At 40.1% G+C, this 27382-nt stretch overlaps 1 protein-coding gene across 2 annotated transcripts in view; it reads left to right on the forward strand.

Moving 5' to 3' along the window:
* The first annotated feature begins 16657 nt into the window (after positions 1-16657).
* LOC101159448 (protein shisa-7) overlaps positions 16658-27382 on the forward strand; it is a 40515-nt gene continuing 29790 nt past the window's right edge. For both annotated transcript variants that reach the window (XM_004074042.4, XM_011480910.3), the window contains exon 1: positions 16658-16931. The gene's annotated coding sequence lies outside the window, so the exon portion shown is untranslated. The remainder of the gene's footprint in view (positions 16932-27382) is intronic.

Below are 27382 nucleotides of genomic sequence, written 5' to 3' on the forward strand. Positions count from 1 at the left end.
TTAAAAGAGTCTTAAAATTACTGACAGTTCTGGCAGACCTCACAGAATAGGGGAGAGCATTCCAGAGTTTAGGACCTGCAACTGAAAACCGCAATAATTCATTTCTCCGTCATGATTTCAAATGGTTGGCACTTCCGTGAATTATAAGGGACGCCAACCATTCACTGCCAAATCCAAGTCCCTGAAGTTCGACCTGACAAAGCAATTTTGTACATAGAACCCCAAAATAGTCATGAAAATGTGTGTAACTAGGCGTGAATGCAACAGTATTGAAGGCGGAAGCCCAAAACGCGCATTTACATAGACTTTTCGTTGGAAGTGGGCGCTTGAACGCGCGTTGCCGAGGGCGATGTGAAGGTAGCTTCACAGATGAAGAACAAAATCACTGACGTCTGAAAGGTTGACGAGAAATTTCTGCTACTTCCAGAGAACCACAGTGAGTTTGTCTCTACATATGTGAAAAGACTCCAATCATTCATTGATTCATTCAGGAAGTCATAAGCATTACCTGCCAGACTCCATCAAAGTTCATGACTTTCTGGCTGTTGGATCCAACAAGGGATCTATGGGAGGGTTCAACCAGAAAGACTGATGAGCACGAAGACATTTGGATCCGCTCCAGGAGTTTTTAAGAAACGTTCTGTATGATGAGACAAAAGAGGAACTTTTTGGAAAGTTAGAGTGCTTCTGGAGTCAAACTAAGAAAGATCAGTAGTCACACGTGTAGTAGTAGTGTGATGGTATGGGGCTGCTTGGCAGTTTGCAACCTTGAAATCCGTCTGCCAGATAATCTGCATGGAGAATTTTCTCCTCGGGTTCTGCAGCAGAGGATTGGGGAACCGTTTTTTCACAGCGATGAAGAGATTTTCCTTTCAGTTAAACATCCTAATCGCTGTTTTTGGATTTAAAGACGGCAAAGGTGATGTGAAGATCAGAAGCACCTCGTGAGCAGAACTTTTCCCGGTTTAGCACCGGTGCAGATGTGCGGGACAGCTGGCATGTGAGGAGCCCTGTGGAAAACGCGGCGGAAATGAATTTCAGCGTCCAGGATGGAGCGACGCTCCCGCAGCTGCACCGCCTGGGACCCAGCAGGCTGAGCTGGAACTGCTCTCACAGCTGCACCTGTCGCTTCAGCTGGCAGCACCGGAACGTCCGACCACGCAGCGTGACGCAGAGAGGGGGTGAGGGGGCATCATAATGTACCATTTATGAGTCTGACTGCATTATGAGCTGCTGCATGGAAGAATAAAGCTTTTATGAAGCTTTTATTGTGAGAGGTGGAGGGTGAAATGAGTCCACAGCTCCAGAGTTCTCCAGCAGATGTTTGTTTTCAAACGCTAAAACATTGTTTCTGCTTCTTGATTCCTTTATGCACCAGTTCTTTCAGTAATGCATTTGAAAGGGCAACAAAGAGGATGTTGGGAAGTTTTACTTCATTTTTTTTTATTCAAATGCATCAATTGTAAACATTTTTTAAAGAATCTTTTGCCCACTTCTTTCACTCTAAAGCCCTTTTTAAGATGAAAAAGAGATATATTTAAAAAGAAAAAAAAAGCTCACAAATGTTTTCTGAATAATGAACCCAGAAAACAAAATGTTCCTCTGTTTTTTGTCAATAAAGGTTCTCATATCTCCAGGTTGATATTGTCTTGTAGTTGAGTCATGGCCTCTGGACTTGAAATCTTATTTCTTGAAACGCTTCACCCACTTATCCAAGTGGCGTCATCATTGCTACGGGTTTTTGGCAACTGAAAAGTGAACATTGTGTTCAGTGGTTGTCAACATGGCTTCATGTTTACGTTTTTGGTAGATTCCCAAAGCTACCAGTCTCTTGAAACTTCCACTAGCCAAATTTACTTTGAGAAAATATCTAGATAATTTCAAAATAAGAGCGGTCATTCAGACACATTTCAATAAACTTCTTTTATTTCCTATAGGAAACAGTTTTATTTATTTAAATGTGGGTCATAAAGTGGACCAGATTGGAATATCAAGACAAAACACAACACAGAGTCTTTTCCATCCTTTATTTGGGCGTCCTGAAGTGATGCATGGACGCCTCTCCCATCCGTCCACAGCAGCAGCTCCTCCGTCGCCCGCTGAGCGGCTCCCTCACTGAAGCATCCCAGCCTCTGCTGCTGAAGTGCATCTTCCACGCAGGATGCGGCCTCATCTTCTCCTTCACCTCTGGGCTACCGACGCCCCACTTATTTACACTTGTGCTGCTTTCATGTGCATGTTCCACGTTGACTCCTCGTCCAGTTTTGCCTCGTGTAAACTGCAGCGAGACATATGGAGATCTGCCGCCATATGGCTGTGTTTTGCTGCTTGCCAGTGAAACTGCTCTGCCTCTCTGTTTCTTGGATGACTTGCTGCATGCACGGCGCATCATAACATGACTTAACCCGGGTCAGTGCCTGCAGATGTGGGGCTTATTTTACGTATTTAGTCGATCACAAACTGTTGAGTCCCACGCACGTTTGAAGCAAATGATTGGATTTGGGTTTTCAAAGCTGTGGCCCGACAGAAATATTGTCAACTACACAACATCCCTGCACATCTTTTTGCGTTTTGAACACAAAAATAAAAATACACAAGTACTGAGATAACAAGAGAACTATTACGATTTAATTTTAGTGCTTGAAGTTGCTCATATTCCCGTTTTTCTGCCACAAACACTAACATTTATACTGCTCTGTTGCAGTTCAGACCTTGAACTACGAGATGTCAGCATTTTAAACATTCATTCATTCATTTTCTGTACCGCTTTGTCCCTTTCGGGGTCACGGGGTTGCCGGAGCCTATCCCGGCTACTTGGGTGTAGGCAGGGTATGCCCTGGACAGGTCGCCAGTCTGTCGCAGGGTAGAACATCCACAATCACGCACCCATGCACTCTCACGGACAATTTAGAGTTGCCAATTAACCTATGAAGCATGTTTTTGGACAGTGGGAGGAAGCCGGAGATCCCGGAGAAAACCCACGCATACACGGGGAGAACATGCAAACTCCACACAGAAAGGTCCCCCATTGATGTATTTTTCATGTCACCCAGCCGGGACTTGAACCAGGGGCCTTCTTGCTGTGAGGCAAGAGCGCTAACCACTGCGCCACCGTGCAGCCCATTTTAAACAGGATCTTTAAAACCCACTCCAATGAAAAGTAAGCGTTAAAGCATTTATTCATTTCAATCGTGAATTAGGAGCAGATGAAATCATGCTGTTTGAAAAAGAGCATGTTTTTGATGCAGAAAACACAGTGGGTGGGCCACAAGCCCCCCTACTCAGAGCCAATGAAAAATATGGGTGGTTCCATTCCACTTTTTGATTTTTGGGAGAGTACCTAGAGTTTTGGTTCATTAACATACATTTGTGATGTCATTCTGTCCAATCAGAGGCCTGGACTCTTTAGTCGCAGCAGCAGTTGGAACCACAGCATTCCACAGCCCTGGAGCGTTCTACAAAACTACGACACACAATTTAAATGCTATAAATCGGCGTAGATCAAGACTGTGCAGGACAGAGTTGGGGAATGCGGCTACAGCAGCAAATGTACTTTAAAGCTCAAGTGACAGAAAGCTTTGGCTCACAGAGCCGCTCAGCAGGAATATTTTAAAACATCCAACAGCTTGTAGCGTAGTTTCTAATGTAAGAAAACGATTTGAATGAAGTAGAAAGACCCTCAACCATAATTGACTCTAATGCTAAAAAATGGTTACGATTGGGTGCAGACCTCACCAGAAAACCATTTTAGGTTTCCGACAATCTGACATTTGGGATAAATTTAGTACTTTTGCATCTGACTTTTTGTGTGTCGGTGTGAGCATGCGTGTCAGTGATTTTGTGTTTGTCCATGTGTGCGAGTGACGCACCCTTCTGCTGGCCAGAGGACACTTTGACTCATCCCTGTCTGTTGACTGTACTGAGGTCTGGCAGGTCCACCACTGAGAGCAGCGCTGCGACGACTGCAGCGTCAAACAAACACCCCTCCCTCCTCCTTCCTCCCTCCTGCCCTGGAGGAGGTGATGTGAAGGCTGATGAAAATGAGGGGAAAAACAAGAGAGATCTGCATTCTTGTATCCTGCTGGAGGATGGAAGCATTCAAACCTAAAGCTTTGCATTGAAACAGATTTCTGATGTGTTTAACCTCGACGTCCGAACAGGTCAAAGTCTCACCCCACCCTTCACAACTCGCATTCCCAGGTTCCTTTGCACGTATAACTTCCAGGACGCCATCTTTTCCCTGACCTACATTCAACTGTCGTATCCGTTCACATGTGCTGCTTCTGAGGAGCACGTTGGAGGTGCTGAAGCAGACATGGGAAAACGCCACAGGAAAGGATCCAAACGGCACGACCCAACTCTGCAGCCCCGGAAGCTCTGAAGCAGATGCTTGCCTCAGCGACCGCAGCTTCAGAACAAAATCTCTGCATTATCCAAGAGGGATTCAGTGGCCTGACCTGTGTTTGCATCAGCCGAGTTCAGAGAGAAGGGACGTATGGGACGGGTCAGGAGACAGTCTGCCCCCCATACTGCATTCTGTCACCCCGCCGCCCGTGACTGGAGTGTGACATGAAAACTGCCCTCAGGGCGAAACCAAACTGTGACTCAATCACACAACGGAGCTGGGAAGAATGCAGCGAGCTGTCCCACCGCCACCAGACCTTCATGACAACATCAGAGGCCACGCTGAAGGATGAAGCAGAACAAATGTAGAGGTGCTATGGCGAACACTGAAAACCAAATATCTGTTTTTGTGAAAATGCTGAACCAGGCATCCGTCACATGACCCTGAGGTTTTCTGCAATGACTGTAAAAAGAGTTAAATGAAAGGTGTTCAGACATCACTACAGGTTGGATTTTGGAATTTTGGTCTTACGTGTTACACGCCTGATATACGTACTTCCCAAGTGTTTCTTGCAGTTGTCATTTGTCGTTGTGTGCAGGTGTCAGTCGAGGGTTTTGGCCCACGGGTCTTTATGGGAATTTGGTTGAGAGCTGATCAAAAGTTTTGGTTGGTTGGGAATTATGCAGTTCTTGCATATTTTATGTTGTTTTTAGGCAATTATTTTGCAAATCTTGTGCAAAATCCGCAAATTTGAGGCTTTCCGTGACTGTCGAAGATAATTTTTAATGCATGTTCCATGTATAACTTTTATATCACGTACATGGCGAAGATTTCACGTTAAAATTACGTGAGTGACGCAAGAATAACTAATGAATTACATGTAAACAGCGCAATAATCATGCATGGTTTGCGTTCTACGTTGATTTACGTGTTCTTTGCATGGTTTGTTCGTACTTCCACCGGGATTTTTTCACTTGAAGAACCACAACTTGTCTCACTTTATCCACGGATATTCTGTGCAATAAGTGCAAAATGTACATTGTGTCTGTGTGGCATGTCCTTTAGGCTTGTGGCTGTTGCCTTCTTGACCCTAGCTACCTACCATATTTTCACGACCAAAAGGCGCACTTACAAGTCCTACATTTTCTCCAAAATGTACGGTGCGCCCTATGGTGCGGCCCTAATGGGTTGTTGTTTGACTTCTGTAAAGAGGACGTAGGAGAGGACAGCATGAGAACGGTGAGGAGGGAAGTGAGGACGTGAAAGAAGACACCCCCGAATAGTACAAATGTACAAAGGTGCAGGTATGAGCATGATGCAGAACAACACCATTTTGGAAACACTGAGAATTCTGCAAAGAGACCCGCTTATGAAGCTCAGTTTCAAATGCAAGTTATTAGCTACGCGGAGGAACATGGGAATCGAGCAGCTGCGAAAGAATTCAAGATGAATGAATCCATGGTTTGCAAGTGGAGGAACTAAGCTGGAAAACAAACTCTGACAGTTAAGAGATGCAGCTGAGTTTCCACGGAAACAAGGCAAGGTTGACTTAGTTGGAAGACCGACTTTAGCGATAGATTATTGATCAAAGAACAGCTGGGAGAAGAGTTTCTGCGGTCACCATCCAACTGAAGGCAGTAATGCTTGCAGAGGAAATGAAAATTGAACATTTTCAAGGAGGTTTGTCATGGTGCTTTCCTTTTATGAAACGTCGTCATCTTTCCATCCGGGCAACGATTACGGTGGCGCAGCAACCTCCAGCAGTGAAAAGCTGTCCATCTTCCACCTCTACTGCAGTGAAAAGATTGCAGACAAACACATCCAGCCCAGCCACATCTCCAACGAGGACTAGGTGCTGCTCAATTTTGACATCCCGGTGAGTCACACTGTCGAATGGCGGACACAGTTTTACTACGACTGACAGGCAGCGCTGGGCGAGTTACGCCACAGTTTGTGAATGGATTGTAGATGTTTGGGCTAACATGTCTGCTTGCACTTTTCTTGGAGCTTTCGCAAAAGCCGGCGTCGTTCATGAGGAGCTGCACCGCAACGGGACGGACTCTGACAATGACGAAAGAAATGTAGCCCAGCTGTTCATTTCAGATACAGAAGATGAGGACTTTGATGGATTTTTGGATGCTGATTGATGATGGAAAAAATAATAAAAAATCTCAACCAACTCAGTTTTGCTCCCGCTGCCTTTTTAAAACACACGCTAACATGCATGTTTTACCTGTATGTTTCAACGTGCCCGCGCATGAAAACCCGGTGCGCCTTCTGAATGTGTTAAATACAGAAAAAGCCCCCATAACTGTAACTACGCTCTATATTCCAGTGCGCCCTATGGTTGCGAAAATACGGTATTTAAAAATGAGTAAATGATGGGAGATGCATGAATGCACGACTCACAATTGTGGTTTTTGTTCAAATTCATCCAGTAAGGACACTCTGTCTTTGTTCTAGCAGCTGAGCAAAGAGCCAGAAGCAGAGAGTTTTCAATCTTCCACAGATTCTGTCATCATTTACTCCCTGCAGACTCAAGATTGACATTTTGGAAACTATTTTGTAATTGACGATAAACGTCATTTTCATTAGGTTGGGACCAACAGAGCGAGGCTAAGGCAGAAGTCAAAGACAAATGTCCCCTGACAGAAGAACGGAGTGATAAAACCAAAACCGACCAGGCTCCAGTCACCCAAGGCAATGGGGGAAAGTGCAGAGTGGCTTTGTACTCAATGGTTCAAGGATGAAGGATCAATGCTTACTGTCCACTGCTTTTGCAGTGTTTGCCTTAACCTCCCGCTACCAGCAATGTAAATCTGCCCTCTGTAGAGGACATTTCTACATCTAAAGATCTCCCAACCACTGCTTGACACAATTTCCATTTAAAAAAATGACATTTAAGATGATGTTCTTCTGAAAACCCCGCTATGAGTGGAGCACACCAGACTGGCAGTTGAAGTACTTCCTTGTTCCTGTAGTATCACAACTAATGTATCGCATTCTGAATGCTAACTAAAACCCTTTTTATGTATTGGTTTATCTAAGGCGTTGACCATTGAAAAGTTGATCAAACTTCATTTCCAGCAAGTTAGACATTTCTAAACTCAGCTGGAAGCACCTCATGGTCACTCAGTAGCTCTATGACGGCTACCATGGTGGTTTTTATGGCTTTGGGAGTTTTGGAGGCCATCTTTGAAGCAATTTGTACAAAGGAAAAGTGAAAAATCACAAAAAAACATAAATAATAAAGAAAAAATCAATTGAGAAATGAAAATAATTTTGAGAACCAGCAACACTCGTGAGGTCCCCCTAACACAGTTATCAGGGTTTAAAAAAGACACTTTAATATCAGTTAATAATATCAAATGGATTTTTATAAATATTTCAGCAAAAGTTCTAACATATCTCATTTGCGTTGGAGCCAGATAACAATCATTTATGTCTAAAAGTGTCTCTCTGATGACAGCGCTCTTTCTCCCACACTCCTCGACAGCAGCCGTGAACAGAAGCACTCCAAGGAGCGTTACGGACTTCCTGTCCAGAGCACACAGTGGGGGTGGCAGCTGAGGTTTAGAGAAGCCAGAGAAAACAAATCGCACAGCTACTGATGCCATGCTGCTGGCTGCTTCAGACCCGAGAGCTTGACCTCCCTCGTTAAATTTGACCGGCGGAATCGCTCCTCATGTGCTTTTGTCAGCTGAACTGAATCCTCGGGGAGGCCGTTTAAGCTTCATCTCTCCAAGAAGTACCTCACATCGTGCTGCCCCCTCTGAATCATAACCTGCTTTGTGAAATCATCCTCCTCCACATGCTCTAATTTTGCTCTTGAAAAAAAAAATTCTCTGTTGAGTGTTTCTCTTTTTTTGCTTCTATTTTTCATCCACATCTCACCTGTGCAGACATGAGGAGTTAAAGGCTTTTTTTGTTTTTTTCAAACTCAGATGAGTTTAAATTTGGACATTTTTGTTTGTTGATTATTTGCTTCAAAAGGAAAAAAAATAGCTCTTTTTTTTCTCAGATGATGAAAACAATATTATAAATTCTAATTTAAAATGATATTTATTTTTATGTATAAAGAACTGACACAAAGGCATGTTTTTAGCTTTGAAGCCAATTTGTTTAGACTGACTCCACCAACTAAAGCCTGCAGTGGTCACTGAAAGAACTGGTGGTTTTGGTGCCTCCTTGTCTGCTTCAGTGTTTTAGATTGTGGTTGAAACCAAAATACAGTCTGCATTAAAATTAAAAATTATAAACATTATTATACCCCATTAGATTACTTTGACCTTTTTTTTATTATTTAAAGGAAACCTTTGAAAATGAAATTGTGTTTTCCTTTAGATAATAATAATAAAATAATAATAAAAATAATAAAATAAACTTTACAAATGATCAATAATCTTTATCTAAATTTGTCATCTCTGAGATAATGACTTTGCAATAAAACACTGTATTTATTTGTTGGCATGTTAAAGAGAACCCCTGAGGCATTTGTACCAGGCAGCAAGGGATGGAGTTTATTTTTTGCAGAGCTTTTGTATATTTACTTCTTGGTGTATGACAGCTTTAAAACAAAAGTCAGCATGAAGCTGAATTTTCCACAAAGCTGATTCTTAAATTGGTGAGTGTTTGAACAAGTCAGGAATCGGATGTAAATAACAGGGATTCATTGCATGTCACATCTGTGTTTGTAACAGTGTAGCTTGAAGAAGATAAAACATTTAAAAAACTGTATTTTGTAAACAAAGTTGCATTGAAATAGTTTCACCAAAAACTAAAGGACAATTCAGTTAAAGTGTTTCCTGATTAGGAATCTCCCCCAGCCTGCCTGTGTTTCTGTGCACAGTTATGACCCTAGACAGACAATAATGTAATAAGTTTAATTACTAGAAAAGATCCTGTTATTGTGTGGGTGGAAAATGATTCAAAGCAGCTCAAAACAAGTATGATAAAGCATTGGGAGAACAATAAACTACATCGCCATTCAAAGCTGGTTTACTGCCCATCTTAAGTGGTCGCAGACATTTTGTTCGTGAATTTAAAAAAAAACACAGAAGCACCAAATGTTGCAGTTCCTCAAATAACCACCAGAGGCATGGTTTCAAAAGGGAGCAATTCTCAAGTGATTTCAACGATATAGTAAGTCCAATGTTACACAGAAAATAAGCCCCAAAGAAACATTGGGGCTAATTTCAAGAATATCCATCGCCTCATTTCTGACAACGGCTATGCCCACAGTTTATACCATCCATCAATCAGAATTTTCATACAAAAGCCAAATTTATAATTTTAATTTTTTTTAACAAGTCAATTTAAGAAAAAGTGTTCATTAAGTGATGTTTTAAAAACGTTTTAAAAGTAAAAGATTCTGTTTCTTGATCCATTTCATGTATTTTCCATAGTACTAGAGGCAGTAAAGAAGTTCTCTCAGTCTTTTGACATATTCATCTTCATTTTTTGTGAGCTGTAATGTGTATTTGGGATGTTTTAGAAGATCACCAGAGTTGTTTTTGATCAGAGAACAGCTGGCAAACTGTTGGTCTGATCTCTGCCAACTCCTCTGGCTATTTCTGCAGAGACCAACATTTAGCTTCTCCATCTGCCCTTCCCTTCTCTCTGCTGAACTCAGGTCAGAGACGTTCTCTCCACTCAAATTTACAGACTCTGATGAAATATTTATCGGCCTGAAATGAAAGATGTGCGCAAAGGCAGCTGTCGGGAGTCTAACCGAGGACGAGGCAGCAGATCGGAGGTTTGGAAGTTTTTCTTGTTTAAGTGAAGAACGACTTCCTGTGTGGAAAATGAGGTCACCCATTTTACAGATTAGCATTTTTAGAAGCTAATGTCATAATTTAAATATTGAATAACTACATTAGAGATGTTGATAAAAAACGTAACACATACAAAAGAAATTGGAGTTTTGTCAGCAAGTGATGAAACCAGCAGCAAAACAAAGTGAACACAAATAGTAAGTGGCATTTGTTTAATAAGGATTTAAAGTTGAAGCTTAATTTTAAAACCATCCAGCTTGTCAAAACGTTTAGGATGAAAAAACAGGATCATTCGCAGAATCTTTTCCTGACTCAAAAGATTAGATTAGATTAGATTAGAAATAGTTTATTTCAACCAGCAGATATAACATAAATACAAGACAAACAACAGAAATTTGAATCTATACATATATTTATCAAACATAGAATTAATTAATCATAAAAAAAGTATTGCAAAATAAACACAAGTTCAGATTGCAAATATTTCAATTATAACTCTTAAATGTAATTAAACATATTTGCTCTTCGTGACTAAGATCGTCAAAAGGGGTTCAGTAAATTGTTTGAGTGGAAGGAAGCCAACTCTTCATAAGTTTGGATTATTTTTGATTATGCAAGTCTAGTAAACTGTTCACCTTAGTTTTGACTGCAGAAAAACATCTCACTTTTTCTGGTTGTGTTACTTTCACTTCTGCTTGGTGATACCAGGTCATTATAACAAATCTCCTTCTGTTTTTTTTCTCCAAACACGGACAATTCAGGCATTGAAAAAGCATGACAGAGAAAGCCTGGTTTGGATGTGGTGCTGTAAGTAAGAATGCATTTTTTTTGTAAAAAACAAAGATAAACTTTTCCACTTTTTCTCAAATTGGGCTTTTTTTCCACTCAGAATACTGTCATGCCTGCCATTTTTTACTTCCACTCCTTTGTTCTCAGCTTGTCCCTCATGGCAGAAATGGCCACTGAATAATTATGAGTAAATGAGCAGACCCAAAAAAAATGTCTGCTCCCGTTGTTGCTATGAATCTTTTCATATTCATACCAGCAAATCTTTATTCAGTCAAAGTACAATGGCAACAGCAGAAACAATTTCATTTAGATGAATTCACTTTACAACAGCAATCAACAGAAATATGCAAGGGCAACAAACACTGTGCTTAAAACCTCACATATTTACATGATTTTCATGATCTAGTGAGTGAGATTTAACTCACAAAAAATAGTATTAAATCTGCTGATGGCATTCAAAAAATCAGCTCATTTTCACAAAAGATCTCCTCAGTTTTTTTATTTTTTTAGTCTTGTCCTTAGCTATTTTAGCCAGCGCTGCTCTTTCCCGCTGCCTGTAGCTTTTGCATCAGGATGACTGTTTCATTGTGAAGGAATATAAGCAGAGCTGGAGGCAGTGTTGTAGAGATTTGCATATCAGATCTGTGCTCTTGTTGTTGAAGTCAGCAGTGAGCGATGGTGGCAGAAAGGCCAGAGCTGCAGAAGCTGGACTCAAAACAGCCAATAAGGCTCTGCTAATTTCCCTGCATTGAAAAAAAGTCATAATTAACATGTTGGATGCAGAGACTGCAGTCGTCAAGGTAACTGATGACACCGCATTATTGCCTGGCTCTTCTGCACCCCCTCCCACTTCCAATTCATCAAGCTGCCATTAAGCAGCTTCAAGCAGGGGTGGGGGGTGTGGGCAAACCCCCTCCTAAACTTATTTTAAACTCCTATTTATTCACTGAAGAGAGTTCACACACCTTTATTAGTCTGGTAACTGTTTCACATTTTATTTTTAACAATAAATACCAACTCATTTTCATTCATTTGATTTTAGCAGCATTGAAGTAAACTCAACATCTCCAACATACATTCAGACGCAAGATAATTAACTTTAAATGCAAATTAAGATTCTGATCTTATCCCTATTAAAGATCCAGACACACCGTGCTAAGCTGCATATCCTCCTGACTACCAGTAAAAAAATGTTGTCCAGTCAAAACAGGACCAAAAACTTCAATTCTCAGAGCCCCACGCCCTCCTATTTAGCATAATTGGAAAACTCCAAACGTACTTTTATAAGAACCAAAAAGTGCTAATTCGATAGTATGAAGTGGTTGGGAGACATTCAGGTTTAGAAATATCCTCTATAGAAGGCAAATTTGCATTGTTGATAATCAGGAGGATACATGAATTACTTTTACTTCATCTGCTTTCCCATTTATTATGTTCCAGAAGCGCCAAACCTGACATGCATATGGTGTTTCATTTTGAAAACTGGGCAGATTCCATTTATTATGTACCCACATGTACCCACATTCATTGACCATGATGAGAGATATTCATGGCTTGTTACTGCGACTCACGATCACATCCAGCGCTAAACTAAAGTACTGTATTTTTGGACCATAAATTCAAATATAATATATATATAAATATAAATACATGGATAATGAACTGACTTTATTCACACCGAAGGCACACCAGATTATAGGGCGTGTTAACTGAAAAAAAGCGTCCCGATAGTGTGGTATGCCTACACTTCCCAGGATGCCTAGAGGAGCCAAGAGGAAGGTGATTGATCAGAGGGCTTGATGGGTTGTTCTTTAGTTGCACCTCTTTTATCTGCAATAATCATCCTTAGCAGAGAGAGCAACATGACAGATAAGTCAAACTTGATTGACAATCACTCCTAACATTGTTCTGTTGTAACACATAAAATACAAAACACTACTCTGACTTTTCAGTTCATCATTGTGAAGCACAATATGTATCTACACCATAAGACCTTTGACCTTTTTACGCTCCAACAATTCATCAAGCAGTGTTTTTTTAATTTTTTTATTTAACCTTTATTTTACTAGGACAATCAGTTAAGAAAAAAATTCTCATTTACAATGAGGCCCTGGTGTGACCTTGTAGTTTACCAAAGTTGTTCTAAAACAATGGGACAGATCTTTGAGTAAATATGTTCCAGATCAGTGAGAACACCTAGAAATCATAAGACACACTGGATCACAAGGTGCACTGTCCATTTCTAAAAGTATAATTATAGGATTTCAAGTTTGCCTGATGGTCCAAAAATATGGTAAAAATCTTTGCTTACAATGTTGAACACAGGTCCCAGACTCTATGGGTTTTGCCATCTAAGTCTCCCGAGTCACATGCAGCTCCTTTTTCCCTCCTTTGTGGCTATTTGGCTTTGAGAAAAATTCTAAAATTTGAATAGATGATAGTTTTTTAGAAATATTTTGTCAAATGTTCTTAGATTTTCAAATGGAGGGGATCTTAGTAAAAATGTCTCTATTTTTATTTTTATTTTTTATTGTTTTGTTTTGACCACTGCTGACATTACACTAAATCAAAAAAGGGAATCGACCGTTTTACCATTCCTCCAAAATGCACACATGTCCGACTAACATAGCTAACCCCAATTATAGATTAAATCTATTGTCAGATTGGTTTATTAATAAGTTTGCAAGTAAATCTAGATCAACAGGAGGATCTTATTTGACACTGGAAGCCTTTTATTTTGAAAGAAACTCATTTGTGCTGCTGCCAAAAATAATGGAATAGAAATATAACACTGTTATAATTTAATTATTGCAGATATTTAATAGCTAAATTTTACAAATGAATGGCTTAATGGCCATAAAAAGATAAATGAAGTGTAGTTTTCTAAACTGTGAGGTGGGGCTTTGCGGCTCTCGCTGGGTTTTTTAATCAGGAAGAAACTGGTCCTAATGTCTCTTGTAGTGCTAAAGGTTGCAAACTCCTGCTCCAGACTGAGGAGACTCCTGATTTGTTTGAACACTTCCTGAATTCAGAAAGTTTTGTGGCAAATCCTGCTTCGTTTAAAATTGTATTCATGACGCTGTCCTTTAGTAAGCAGCTCAAAACCAAATAATTAATAAACTGCATCCACTGCTGCTTATGAATACTTTTTGGTTACTAAAAATGACTAAGCTAAAACCCACTTCTTGAGCTTCTTCGCTAATTTCAAGAAGTTGTGATGTTATTGCTTCAGAAAACCACAGCAGACACACTCATGAATTTCACAGGGTGACTGGAAAGTCCCACTTTTGCTAAGTGCTGCAGCACAGTTCCCTGTGGCCTACTTGGTTTATAACTCTCCAATATTTAATGAAGTTAGGGGTTGTCAACATCTTTAAAAAAACATGTCAAATCATCCTAAAGAAACAGAGCAAACTCTGGTTTTAAATGAGGTCATGTTAATTCTATCATGGCAAGTCATTGAGATAAAAGCCACAAAAAAAAACAACTTGACAAATAGAACTTTTCTTCTCTTTCTTTTAAATTGGTTGGCTCTTTCATTGTGGCTCATTCATTTAAAATAGTCATTAGTACAAATGTTTTGGCCATTTCCAGTAATATAATTTTAGAGTGCTGCAGTTCATCTCCTTTACTCGTGAAGAAATTCACAAATCTTTAGGGCTGGTTATATTGTTGTCTGAATATAAAAAGTCAGTACACTAACACTTTAAAAACTGTTTATACCCATAAAAATGTATGAAAAGTAATCAAGTGAGTTTGCTTTATCATTGGTCCATTACTGTGGCCGTGAGGTGCAAAAGACACGTTTACATTTAGGATACAACAACCACAAATCCCAGTACAAATGAACAAATACTGAAACCCAAAAGCAAATCCAGGTGCAAATTACCAAATACCGCATCACAAAAAGCAATCCTGTTACAAATCACCAAATCCAGAAACACTGCAACAAAAGCGGAGATACAGCTTCTAACAGAAAAGGACGTAATATAAAACCAATTGTGTTTGATTTTTCAAAATTTATTCATTACTGTTTTCTTTATGTGGACATTTTAAATACATGAAACAGTCCAAAAACAATCTTTTAAATTGCATTACTGCAATACAAATTACAACAATGTTTAGCAATGGAAAGTTTTTGTGTCTCTTCTAGTATGAAGTTTTTCCCTTTCCGTTAGCAGCTGCTCACTTTCATTAAGTTTTTCTCCATCTTCTGCTGTATTTTTTGTATGACGTCACTTCAGGGATTCAGGACGTTCCCTTTCTGTTAGAAGCCGTTTCTCTGCTTTCGTTGTTGTGTTTCTGGATTTATTGATTTGTACAGAGATTGTTTTTGTGATTCGGTATCTGGTCATTTGCACCCGGATTTCCTTTTGTGCTTCATGATTTGCTTTTGTGTTTCTGGATTTGTTTATCTGTACTGGGATTTGTTGTTGTTGTATCTTAAATGTAAATGTGTCTTGCACCTTTGGGCCACCGTAGTCCATGTAGGTCCGCTCATCTATCAATCAGAAAAACATACCCCTAACAATGCTGACATTGTAGTTCTAATAAATGCAGTATAATTGGTTGGAAATAGTTCTTATACCTGAAACCAGCAACTGCAAAAGTTTAGTTTTGGCTTAAAAGCATTTACTGTATAATGTTTTGAAATATTGTTTCCATTTGAAACCAGCCTCCAGTGGTCATTTTGAAGAACTGCAAGATTTACCTCCTGGTTGACTTTGGACACAATGTGGGGGCTTGATTTAAACACATTCTTCAAAAATCTATTTTAAAAGATATCAAAGCCCATGTGCTTCAGCATCCGGCAACTGCCCATGCCTCTTCAGTTACAGTTAAAGTCCTACTTAGACCATCTTTTGATTTTCAAAGTGTTCTCAGTGGTCTTTTAAATATGATTTTTCCGTTTTTAACAAAAATAATAAAAAAACTGGATAGTTTTCTAGGACATAGTTTCTCCAAAGCAGCAGTAGTTTAAAAGACATTCAGCTGTAAGCAACCCCGCTCCCCCTTCCCGTCACCCATACTTGAGCCATCTGTTCTGGTAGCTTACTGTCCCTCCCACCCCCAACATAACATTACCAGTTTAACAAAAGTAGTGAGCAATGTCAAAGCTATTCAGCCATATAGGTTTGAGCCAAATTCCAGCTCAGAAATGGAAAGCAAAGACTTAAATGGTTCTAGTCACTGATAAGCGGATGCAGAGCCGAGTAGGGAGCTTGCAGCTCGCCCACAATTTTTTCTACACCACAAATACGTTTTTTTCATCTGCTCCTGATTCACATAAATTTGAATAAATTAACACTTTAAAATCGATTTAATCTTAATTTTCGTTATATTTGTCCTTCGTCATCAGAACAATGCCACATGTTAAACATGTTAAAAACATCAGAGTGGGTCTTCAACCCCACTACAGTAGTGGTGAGACACTACTGCACAGGCAGAGCAAAAGCTTTATTTCATTTTGCATTTTCCATTTTGCAGTGGGACGGGACCGGGCCGGACCGGGCTCACAGGTGAGCGTGAAGCCACCAGCCGTTTGGACCCCAACTGATCCAATCAAACCTGACCGCCGCAGGTTTCTGCATCGTGATTGGTCGAGCACTTCAGCACTTTGGGAATGTGAACGTGGGCAAATGCCACATTATCCAATCAATGAGTTGGCGGCGGGACCCAGCGGAGCTCTGTCAAACTGTTTTCTTTCAGAGGGGGGAGGCACAGAGAGGGGGGGGGGGGGGGGGGAGTGCAGCATCCGGCGCGGACGCGGAGAGACGCTCGCCACAACGACAGAGCCCAAACAAGGCGCCAGCAGCTGAGGGAGGGTTTCTAAGCGCGTCTTCTAACTGGTTTTTTTACGCCGTTTTGTGAAGTTTGTGTTTTTGTCTTTGTTTGTTAAACGTCGAGCAAAGCTTCACTGCGGCGGATCGATACCCTCATCATTGCTGGGAATTTTAATGAGATATGTAGGTGACACATTCCGTTTGGAGTCACACGCGGACCCCAGCAAGGACGGGAGGAAGGTAAGCGCAGCGTCTTCCTCTCATCATCCCATCAACTCTCCCTTCAGTTCAGTCTGTCAGTGCTGTGGTTTGGGGATGCGCTATTTTTCTGTGTTTTCTTCATGGTTACGGTGAACTCAAACCAAGCCACGTTTCCTCCGCTACGGCGCATGTGCGCCTCTGCAATGTTTGCGCACGGCTGTTTTTGACCGTCGAGGCGAAGCAAAACCATGAAAATAGATCCCAAATAAAACCCAAATCTGCGTTTTGAATCAGATTATCGTTTTGCTCTTTGTCTCTTCAAATGGGAAAATGGTGCCGCATCTATAGAATGAGCCTCCTCTATGCGTAAAGGGGAGGAAGAGGAGGAGGAGGAGGGTCAGGCATTTCAGCGCTCCTGCCTCTTTGTGCGTGTTGTGCTGCGGTGTGGACGATGATCAAGCTGCTGCTATACGTGCATAAAATACAGTAGCACCGCTGCAGCAGCATGCAGCCCCCCCCCGCCCAACACCACCCCACCCTACCCCATTGTGCGCAGCATCATCCACATGTGCACATCTGCGCCCCTTTACAGCCATAATCACGTACGTGTAGGAGCGCACGCCTCGTGAACGTTAATGCAAAAACACAACAAACTCGCCTCACCTGCAATGTGCGTCTTTGTAAGCGTTGCACATGTGTAGGAGTGCGTGGAGGACGCTGACGGGCGCATGACACTTTACACCCGCTTCCTCACCTGTGCTTCCCCGATTCCAACTCTGGCGTTTCCGTTTGGTGTATTGTTTGACCCCGGAGAAAGACTCACGCAACAACATGTAGGACCTTGTAAACCGGTTTACCCCACTGCATGGAGGGTTCTTCTAAATTTTAAACCTGCACACACATTTCTGCCTCCCTTTTTCATTCATCTATTTTAGCTGGTCAGATAACATCAAAACAGCCACTGTGACACTACACTAGGGTAAAAATACAATATCCATTTTTACACAAGATTCAGAATGAACTTATTCTGCAACAGCATGATGATGACGAAATGCAGGGAGAGAGGTGGATTGAAGTTTTTAATCCTGAAGGAGTGCAGATACAAATGTGTTCATCTTCTCTTCTCTGTGGCCTCATTCATACATCATTCATCTAATGAAAAAGACTGAACGATTTAAACACACCTCTCCACCTCACACCACCTATCACCTCTCCTGGAATTGGGTGGGCATATTGGACACATTTGGGAAAGGACAGGTGGTACTTGCCATAGTCAGAGTATTATGAAAAAGAGACACTTTATTCTGAAAACAGTAAAGTATGAAGGTCAAGTTAAAGTCTCTGTAGCTGTCAAACACCTAGATGTGTGAAATTTGCTCTCCACATTTGACTGATCCCCTGGGGGACCGGAGAGCTGCAGACACAACTAAACAGGAACAATTTGGTGGTTTAACCTCCAAAATCCAACCCCCTTAATGCTGAGTGTCAAGCGGGGAGGCATTGGGTCCCATTTTTCATTCTTTCGGCCTGGATTTGGACTCACGACCTTCTGGTCTCAGGTCAGACAGTCCACCATAAGGCTACTGAGCGAGTTTCTGGACGTTTCATTAAATTAAGTTTTTGGGTTTTGAAGTAAAATTTTTAAATATTCAAACTTCACTGAACCATGTGGACAGGAACAACGGCCTAGTTGGGTTTTAACTATTCTTTTTCATCCATTGAGACTAAATAAACAAAAACTCTTGTTTGTACTGTATCTTATTGGCTAACTCTTTTTTGACAGGCAACATATTTCATTCAGAAACCAAAGTAGGTCACGTTTGTGACTTCAAACTGGTTTGCAACCCTAGGACCTGTCGCTATAAAAAGTTACACCATCACTTTTGCCAAGCAGTTTTTGCCGGATATAATTTACCCAACAAAAAGTACTTGTCATAAAAAATAGATCAAAACATGACAAGACATGATAAATTAAAGGGGGTTTTCTTTTATTTTCAACTGTGGTATGTGTAACAAAATGAAAAAAAAAACATGGTCAAAAAGACTGAAAAATTAGGATTTTGAGAACAAGATTCCCCAGAAAATAATAAAATGATACTAAAAACTTGGTCTTTGGTCCATCCATTCCTGGGACATGTGAGACTTCCTTGGTGAATGCACAGAATCTTGACACGCGAAATATAGAAATTCATGTAAATAGATTTGCTGTGGGGAAAATCACCCCACAATAGTGCATAGGGTTAAGCTTGTAACTCCGTGGTTAACCCCTTCATGCCTAAAGTTATTTACAAATATATAGAAATATATTCTTTAGTTTTATTTTATTTTCAAGTTGATGCGAAAATAAGTGGAGTCCTGGATTTTACAAATTAGTCATGAAGGGGTTAAATTAATATTATTTTTTTACCTAGTTGACATTCTCTCAGTTATGTACTATTTTTTGGTTTAGCTTTTAGCTTTATTTAGCTTTTCTGTACTGAATATACAATAGACACTAAATCCTGAAAAGTTACTTTTTATTTTATTAGTTAAAATACCAAAATCGCAATAAATACATATAATAAATACAAAATTAACCCTCTTGGAGAAACTGGTAGTGCATCTTTATCTGTAGGTCATGGATGTTGGACTGAAGGTTTTTTTAGGTAACTCAGCACATCCTGCACATTTCAACCAAAATTTGACTTTATTATTATTCAGATAATTAGATTATTCAGATAATTAGACAAGTGTGTTTATGTCACAATTAGTGATTCAATTCTGACAAATTTTTATCAGAATTAGGTCCTGTTTTTGATAAAATTAATAAACACAAAGGTAGTTCGTTTGAAACAGCAGCATTTAGTCGGGAGGAGGAAAAAACTTAATTGAAGTTTAATGAAAACAATTAATTAGAATAATTTAATAATTTAAATAAATATCATTTTATCTCCCGTCAGTATGTGAACTGAAAATAATACTTCCTTTGGTAAATACGTGGTCGACAGCTTTTTTGATTTCTAACTCGATCGCCATAGAAACTACTTTAAAGTGGATCCAACCGGTTTGCATGTAGAAACGGTAGTTCTGACTGCAGCTGACCTGGAATTGTGGGTGTTTTTTGACAAGCTCACTAGTGTCCTAGTTTGCAAAAGCTGCAATCACAAAATTACTTAACCAACAAACTGTGTAGAATCCAATAACCTCCCAACTCACAGCGATGAACTGAAGCACAAACCTTTTCAGAAGCCAGTGTTTTGATTCGACTCAGGGGCTGCTGTTGATTGTCTAACCACTGAATGAATTTTTGCAACTTTTGACCAAAACGGTTGGATTTTTGTGCAGGAGCAGGTTGTGCTGCGGTTACATCACCCCAGAGCTGACATGAGGGCGAAACAAAAAGCCCTGATGGAGCTGACTGCTGTGTGGCCGGGGGCCACGCTCAGTGTGAGTGAGGGGTGCAGCTGCCACTATAGATTTGTGCCACTCTGCAGCTGAATGATCGCACTTTCCGGCTGGCCGGGATGCCTACCTTTGGGTGAAATCAGCCAGTTTCCAGGCACTCTTCGGGGGCTGTTGACGGACAATCTGGGAAACCTTGGGAATCTCTGAAGTAGAAAACAGTTGCTTTATAAAGCACAGCACTACGGAATGAGGGTCTAGCTCAGCTGTGGCGCCACCAGTGGGATTGCGTTTAAATATTCCTCAGCTTAAACACTTCCCCAATTGCAAACCGTTCGATGAAAAGGCAGGCTCTTTGTAATGAGGACGCAGTCAACACAATGTCCAATAGAAACTGGCCGCTTGTCATTATAATGTGCACGCTAAAGGCAACGGTTTAGGTCTTTTTAACTAATCAATTTAATCAGTTGCTCTATTTTCTGGATTAAGCATTCAGCACACAGAGACAGTTTAGACTGCTGCTAGTATGGTGTAAAAAAACTATCGCAAACGTTGGTCTGACCAAAATGAAATCCTTGAGAAAATTGCCAGTCTTCTGTTTCACAAGAAAGAACGATTGACTCATTTATAAGAGTGGAAAGTTTCTGATCTCGTCAAAGCCATAGGAGTTGAAGTAAGCAAAGACCTTGGACCGTCCTGGTGTCTCAACATTGTTGGACGTGTTGGTTTGGTGCTTGTGGCTGTTGCCTCATGAATATATGGTGTGTGGGATGTGGTAGAGCATCTTCTACCCATGGGTTTTGTAAATCAGAACAAAGGAGTTCAGACTGCTCTTAGCTAAAAGCAAGATTGTAAACTGTTTCTGGGCAGAGATGAACAGCCTTGAAACCCACCATCATCCTCATTCTTACATTTGTCTTCTGCAGTCTGGGGTCTTTACGTCATGCCTTCGAACGTGGGTTGGCTGAAACATGGATACCTTCAAGAAGAAAACCCCACTGTATGATTAAGTGAGACCTTCATCCCATTTCACACACGTAGATTGAGTTTTTGGTATTTCTTCTGAAAGTTATGCAATGTTCCCGGCATTCGCAGATAGGTAGGATCTGACCTTTTTAAGCTTAAGAGGGGTGTAAGAAAAGTCTGGGAGTGGTCACAAAAAGCTGCTTAGTGATTGTCTTTTGATGTTGGAGGATTTGAATCTTCTTTGCAGAATAACTTAAGTTTTTGTTTTGTTTTGTTTGGTCTGAGCTCACATATGGAAGGTGGGCCTTTTAAGACAAAGAATCGCAAGATTTCACTTCAAGATTTTATTCTTGGGCACAGAATATCATATAATAGCTCAAACTTGATAACATTACCGGTGCAACAAAAATGGCGAGCAATTTCGGAGCTATCCAGTCGTACAATTTTGATCCAGATGCACGCTCAGACGAGGAAAACAAAGATGAACATGGATCTAGTCGTCTACAAGTGGATGGGTCACAATAGAGTGCAGCAGTGAACTCACGGCCCACCCCAGCATATTTTCCTAGTTCTTTTTCAAACAGCATTTTTTCATCTGCTCCTGATGGACAATGATTTAAATTAAGAAATACTCCGAAATGCTATTTTAAGCTGAATTTTCTATATATATGTTCTTCGTCAACAGAAATATTTCACAGGAACATTTTAAAGACACATTTTTCTTTGGAGTGGGGCTTTAAAACCTTCAAAATGAGCAACCTACCAGAATAAAATGTCCTATATTAGAAGAGAGGAACGGAGTAAACAGGTTGTCCTTACGATATTGACTTTGCAGACAAACAATTTTTGTTAAAATTTAAGAAAACTTTCAGCCCGCTAGGTAGCCAGCGTTTTGGGTCAGAATGACCCCCATCCCCACCACCACCACTTGCAAGTAGTTCTGTTGTGGAAGTGGTAAACGTATATGGTTGCCAAAGAAATCTTGAAAAAGATTTTTACTTGTTTTTAAAAAAATATATTTTAGCTAACAGAAAACCTGTTATTTGACGTTTGCCAAACACATTTGTGTATCAGAACCGCAGTTATGGCTAAAATTCTGCACAATCTTCTAACTGATGAAAAGGAAAATTGCAAAACCAGAGGGTGGATGCATCAACTTCAAACTTTTACTGCAGCTATTTTAATGACTAAATGAATTTTATGTTTGTTTTTAGTAAAAAAAAAAAAAAAAAGAAATTTACCTTTGTGAAATTTTATTTTGAAGTTACATGAGAGATGCAACTTAAAAGATCGACCTTCTCCTTGGGTTTGGTGACATGATCCTTTTTTCTGATTTATTTTTGCTCTGAGCCGACTGTGTGTGTGTGTGTGTGTGTGTGTGGGTGCGTGTTTTCTTATTGATATCAATTTAAAAATTTTGTAACAAGGCCCAAACTAAATGAGTTCATTGATCGGCATCTTCAGCTGATCAAACAGATTTTCAGTCAGAACATTTGTTCCTGGATCCATTCAAGTTTCTCATGTTGTTACCATGGAAACTACTATATTATTGCCAAGAAGAAGCTGAAGATAAATCTTTTTTTCTCCCCATGAGCCTTTTGCTGTTTTCTATTACTCTGTAAAACCCATAACCCTAAACACCAGGGTCTTCAAACATTAATGACAAAAAAACAGAAAAACAGATCAGCGTTTGTAAACCTCTTAAAGTCCCTCTGGTTATGGACATTTTTTTGTATTTTGAACTTTTTTGATAAAATATTTAACTCCTTTCTTCTTCCACTTTCGGCTTCTCCCATCAGGGGTCGCTGCAGCGAATGAGTCGCATGTTAAATTTGGCAATGTTTTACGCCGGATGCCTTTCCTGACGCAACCTTCTCAAACCGGGCTTGAAACCGGCAGTGGTGGAGAAGGGAACAGGGAGGAGCCTGGAGTCGAACCCGGGTTTCACGGACGGAAGGCGCCGCAAACCAGCACGAGCTAAACTGGCTCCTCTTTTGATAAAATATTTAACAAACTGTTTAAATGGTTAAAGGAAGTCTTTGGGGATAGAAATGAAGGATTTAACCGGCTCTAACCTAACCTAACAAATAATTTGTTACTTAAGTTTTTTCCACTCCACCACTCTGCGGTTTCTCTGGCAGTAACCACTTTTTTAAAATAAACATCACAAAAATAAACCTCAGAAAGTCCATTTTTTAGGGACACATTTTTTTCTCTACTGTTTTGAAAAAGACTTTTACATTTAAATAAAGTTTCAAATTTCGCCCTGTAATACTTTTGTTGTGTCCTTGGGAAATGCGGAGTAAATAAATAATGGATACACATTGTAAACCATTTGAGTGTCTGGAAAAGTGCAGAAAAATCCAATCTATTGTTGTTATTTTTTATTTCTAGTCTCGTTGTTTCTTGCCTTTTAACCCGTCTTGATTGGGTAACATCGCACCCAAGTGAGCGGTTGGACTGCGTGATCATTTCAGGGAGTTTTGGTTTAATCTTTCTGTGTGAATGTTAATCAAATAGACCAAAATGTGACGTTTATCAGTTTTCTCTGCCTATTTGAACCAAGTATGCTGGACTAAAGCAGTAAACATAATTTTTACAAATAAATTAGCAAGTGTTCCTGACAAACATGCTGATTACAATTGGTTTGCTGTTGAAATTCAAAGAAACAAATTATTTCAGTTTCAGGCAATGCCATTTTAATTTTTAAATGTTATTCTTTGTATTATTTATTTAAAAAAAAAACATATTTTTGTTTTATCCCTGTGGTGAATTGACAATGAAAGAAAAACAATCTGAATATTTAAAAATATCAAACTTTCAGTTTATTTAAAATTTTCATTTTCTGTTGATAGAAAAAGTTTCAAATATTAAAAAGTACATGGACCAAAACATGAATCAACATGTATTTGGATAGTGTTGAATGTTAAACTGAACTGTTATATGTTTTCGTATTTAAATCAAACAAATTGTATATTTTGAGTCGTTGGATTTGAGTGTTTTCCACGACTGATTTGCATGTTTTTTAAGGAGGATGCAGAGTGATCTGCGCCTGAAAATGCGCCTCTCTCTGCAGCTGTCTGTGAGGGCAGGGCGTCTACCAACTTCAACAGATTGAACTAATGGCAATCATGCACGAGTGCAAAATATGTTTACCTGACACCCTTTGAAAGCGTCAGGAAAGATGAATAATTCGCACTCAGATCAGACTGATTATGCAGCTTGACGGTCTTCTTAAAGAAACGTTCAGAGTGGTTTCACAGGTCGGCAGCTTTGGAAAAATTCTCTGGGATGTCCTCTCATACTGGCTGTCACCTTCTGCTTTACAGTTATGAGTCAGAAATCATGTTTTTGCTGCGAGGCCAATTCAGAGGAAGACTTTTAATATTCAAGAGAGAGTTAGGCCTTAAAACCCTAAAGCGTTTTCCTATTCAAACTTAAATCATTATTATAGAGGAAAATAATTGAGTTAGACCTATGAACATGTGGGCTAACACTCATTTGATGAATTAATTGTACTAATATACTAAATGTTATAATTTTAGCATTGATTTTAGTTTAAAGGCATCATTTGTTAAGGTGACCTAGTTTCTGATAAATTTTAGTATTTTTTCTTTTCTTCTAATGACCTGTGAGATCGATGTAACTAATGATGCCCCTCCCATTCGGGTTTCCTGATTTCAGGGGCGTCTTTGTCATAGTTTAGGCCATCAAACCTGCCTTCTTTTAATTAATATCATTGATGCAAATTGACTCTAAAAACACATTCTGTATTGAATTCCACTTTCATTCAAATTATTTTGTCCGCTTTGTTCATAATCCATCTGAAAGAAACTCAAAGTTGACTTGTTGGTCTAATAGCTGAATATCAGGTAAATGCAGTTATATAAAGCAGGAAAAAAAATTGTTTTATGTATGTTCTGGGCTGCACGGTGGCGCAGGTTAGCCCTCTTGCCAGTGAGAAGGCCCTGGTTTGAATCCCGACTGGGACCTTTCTGTGTGGAGTTTGCATGTTCTCGCCGTGCATCTTTGGGTTTTTTCCGGGCACTCCGACGTCCTCCCATCATCCAAAAACATGCTTCATAGGTTAATTGATGACTCTGAAGTGGCCTCCTAGTGTGTGTGGGAGTGCTTGGGTGCACTGTGACTGACTGGCGACCTGTCCAGGGTTTACCGTACATTCACCCAACAGTAGCCGGGACAACCCTGGGACCGTGGGATATAGCGGCTTAGGAAATTGCATGGATGCATATTCTCAAATTAAATGCAGCTGTATCTTTGAGTTCACTGTTAAAACCAGAAATAGTTCTAGTTTAGTTTGATTTCTTCCTTCAGGATTATTTTAATTGAGAGACAAAGCAGGATTTTCCTGTATGACTGTTGGTTTGAAGCACTTAAACAGAATCTCTGTCAGATCGAAGTCCAAACTTCAACTAAAACAAAACAGAACCTTCATGTAGATCCATTCTGTTGTGTATAGATCATTGTGCTGCTGCAGACTCCTGATTATCCTGAGTCCCTTCACTAATGGAGGACATTCTTCTTCAGAATCTTCTGCTACAGAGCAGAATTTATTGTTCTATCAACTTGTTTGGGTATTAAAGGTGCAAGGCGGTCCCACACCATCACACTACCAACACCTTGATGTTTGCTCTCTTGGTGTTTTTCTGAAATGCTTTACTCCAAATCTCTTGTAAAGGGATTTCTTAACCTGGGGCGGGCGTGGTGCAGAAGTAAAGCGGGCAACCTCTGTTTGGAGGATCACAGGTTTGGTTCCCACCTTGCTTCCCCATGTGTTGAAGCACCGTTGGGCACGAAACACGTCCCCACATTCCTCCTGGTGGTTATAGATTGCTGCTACCAGTGAGTGTGTGTGAATGGCTGACTGGGACTGTGTCTGTAAAGAGCTTTGGGCCTTCAAGGAAGCTAAAAAAGCTACCATTTACACCATTCCACTATTACATCATGTAACTTATCTTCTCTTTCTTGACCCATGACTAAATCAAAAATAAAATAAAGTTTAGTGGGGCTGTTTTGTTAAGTGTTAATGGAGGCAGAGGCCTGCTCCCAAAGTCCTCATGCTATCATGTGTAAACCAGGCTGCATTAATGGATTTTTATTTTTACACCCGTTTTATTCCAGCGCTGCATCAGTGGGGTTCACAAGGGCAGCGCACTGACCTTTATGGACAGAGTTCACAACACTCAAGCCTCTGCTGGCTCCGCCTCTGTCCACGATGCAACAGAGAGCCGCAAAGCTCCATGCCCTTATGTAGGGGCGGCGTTCTCAGTGTGCTTCAGAGGATGGGGTGAGGTTGGGAGGTGGGAGCAAAGAGATGAGAGGAAAGTGGAGCGAGATGAAAGAGGAGGAAGGGGTTGGAGCTTGAAGATGTTGAATGAGGATGAGAAAAGGGAAAGCAGATTTTAAAATATAGTGTGGGTAAGCAAGTAAGTTAGTCCCACCGACTGACTGATACCACTACTGCATAAATTAATATGGGGTGGGGGCACGTGGACCTCAGGAAGATGTGTTTTTCCTCCTTTTATTTGAGGATTAAGAAAGAGAAACTGAGGACAAATAGGTAGTTGAAGCTAGTTTAACAGTGGAGGGGGCGGAGTCACTGGCTGCAGCTTGGACAGATTGTTAAATAAGAAAAAAAGTTCACATCTGGATCTCAATAATTATTCAAAAACTCTAGAAATATTTGTTTAGTGTGGCTAATCCACTCTCTAAAGTTATGACTGACTTGAATAAGCAGAAAATCAAGTGATACCTGACATAAATAAGCAAGGGCTGGTGCAAAATGGAGAGATAGGTCGAAGGTCTACTGTTTAAAGTAGAGGTGCAGCAACTCATTTCTATGGCTGAAATGCAAATCACATCAATAAATCAACCAACGCAAAAATATTAAAGATCACAACAACAATTAAATAAGCAAAACGAATTAAAGGAAAGCAGCATTACATTTTAGAAATCCAGACAAAATTCCAGAAAACAAAACGTCGTTAGCAAAAGTAATTTCCTGAAATTAAAATGAAATATTGAAAAATGAAACTAAATAAGAAACCGGTAAAGGAAGGCATCATGGGACATCACCGACTGGATGATGACATTTGAGTTCAAAAGAAGAAGAGGCAAACGAG

This window comes from Oryzias latipes, chromosome 11 (genome assembly GCF_002234675.1).
Source record: "Oryzias latipes chromosome 11, ASM223467v1".
NCBI lineage: Eukaryota > Metazoa > Chordata > Actinopteri > Beloniformes > Adrianichthyidae > Oryzias > Oryzias latipes.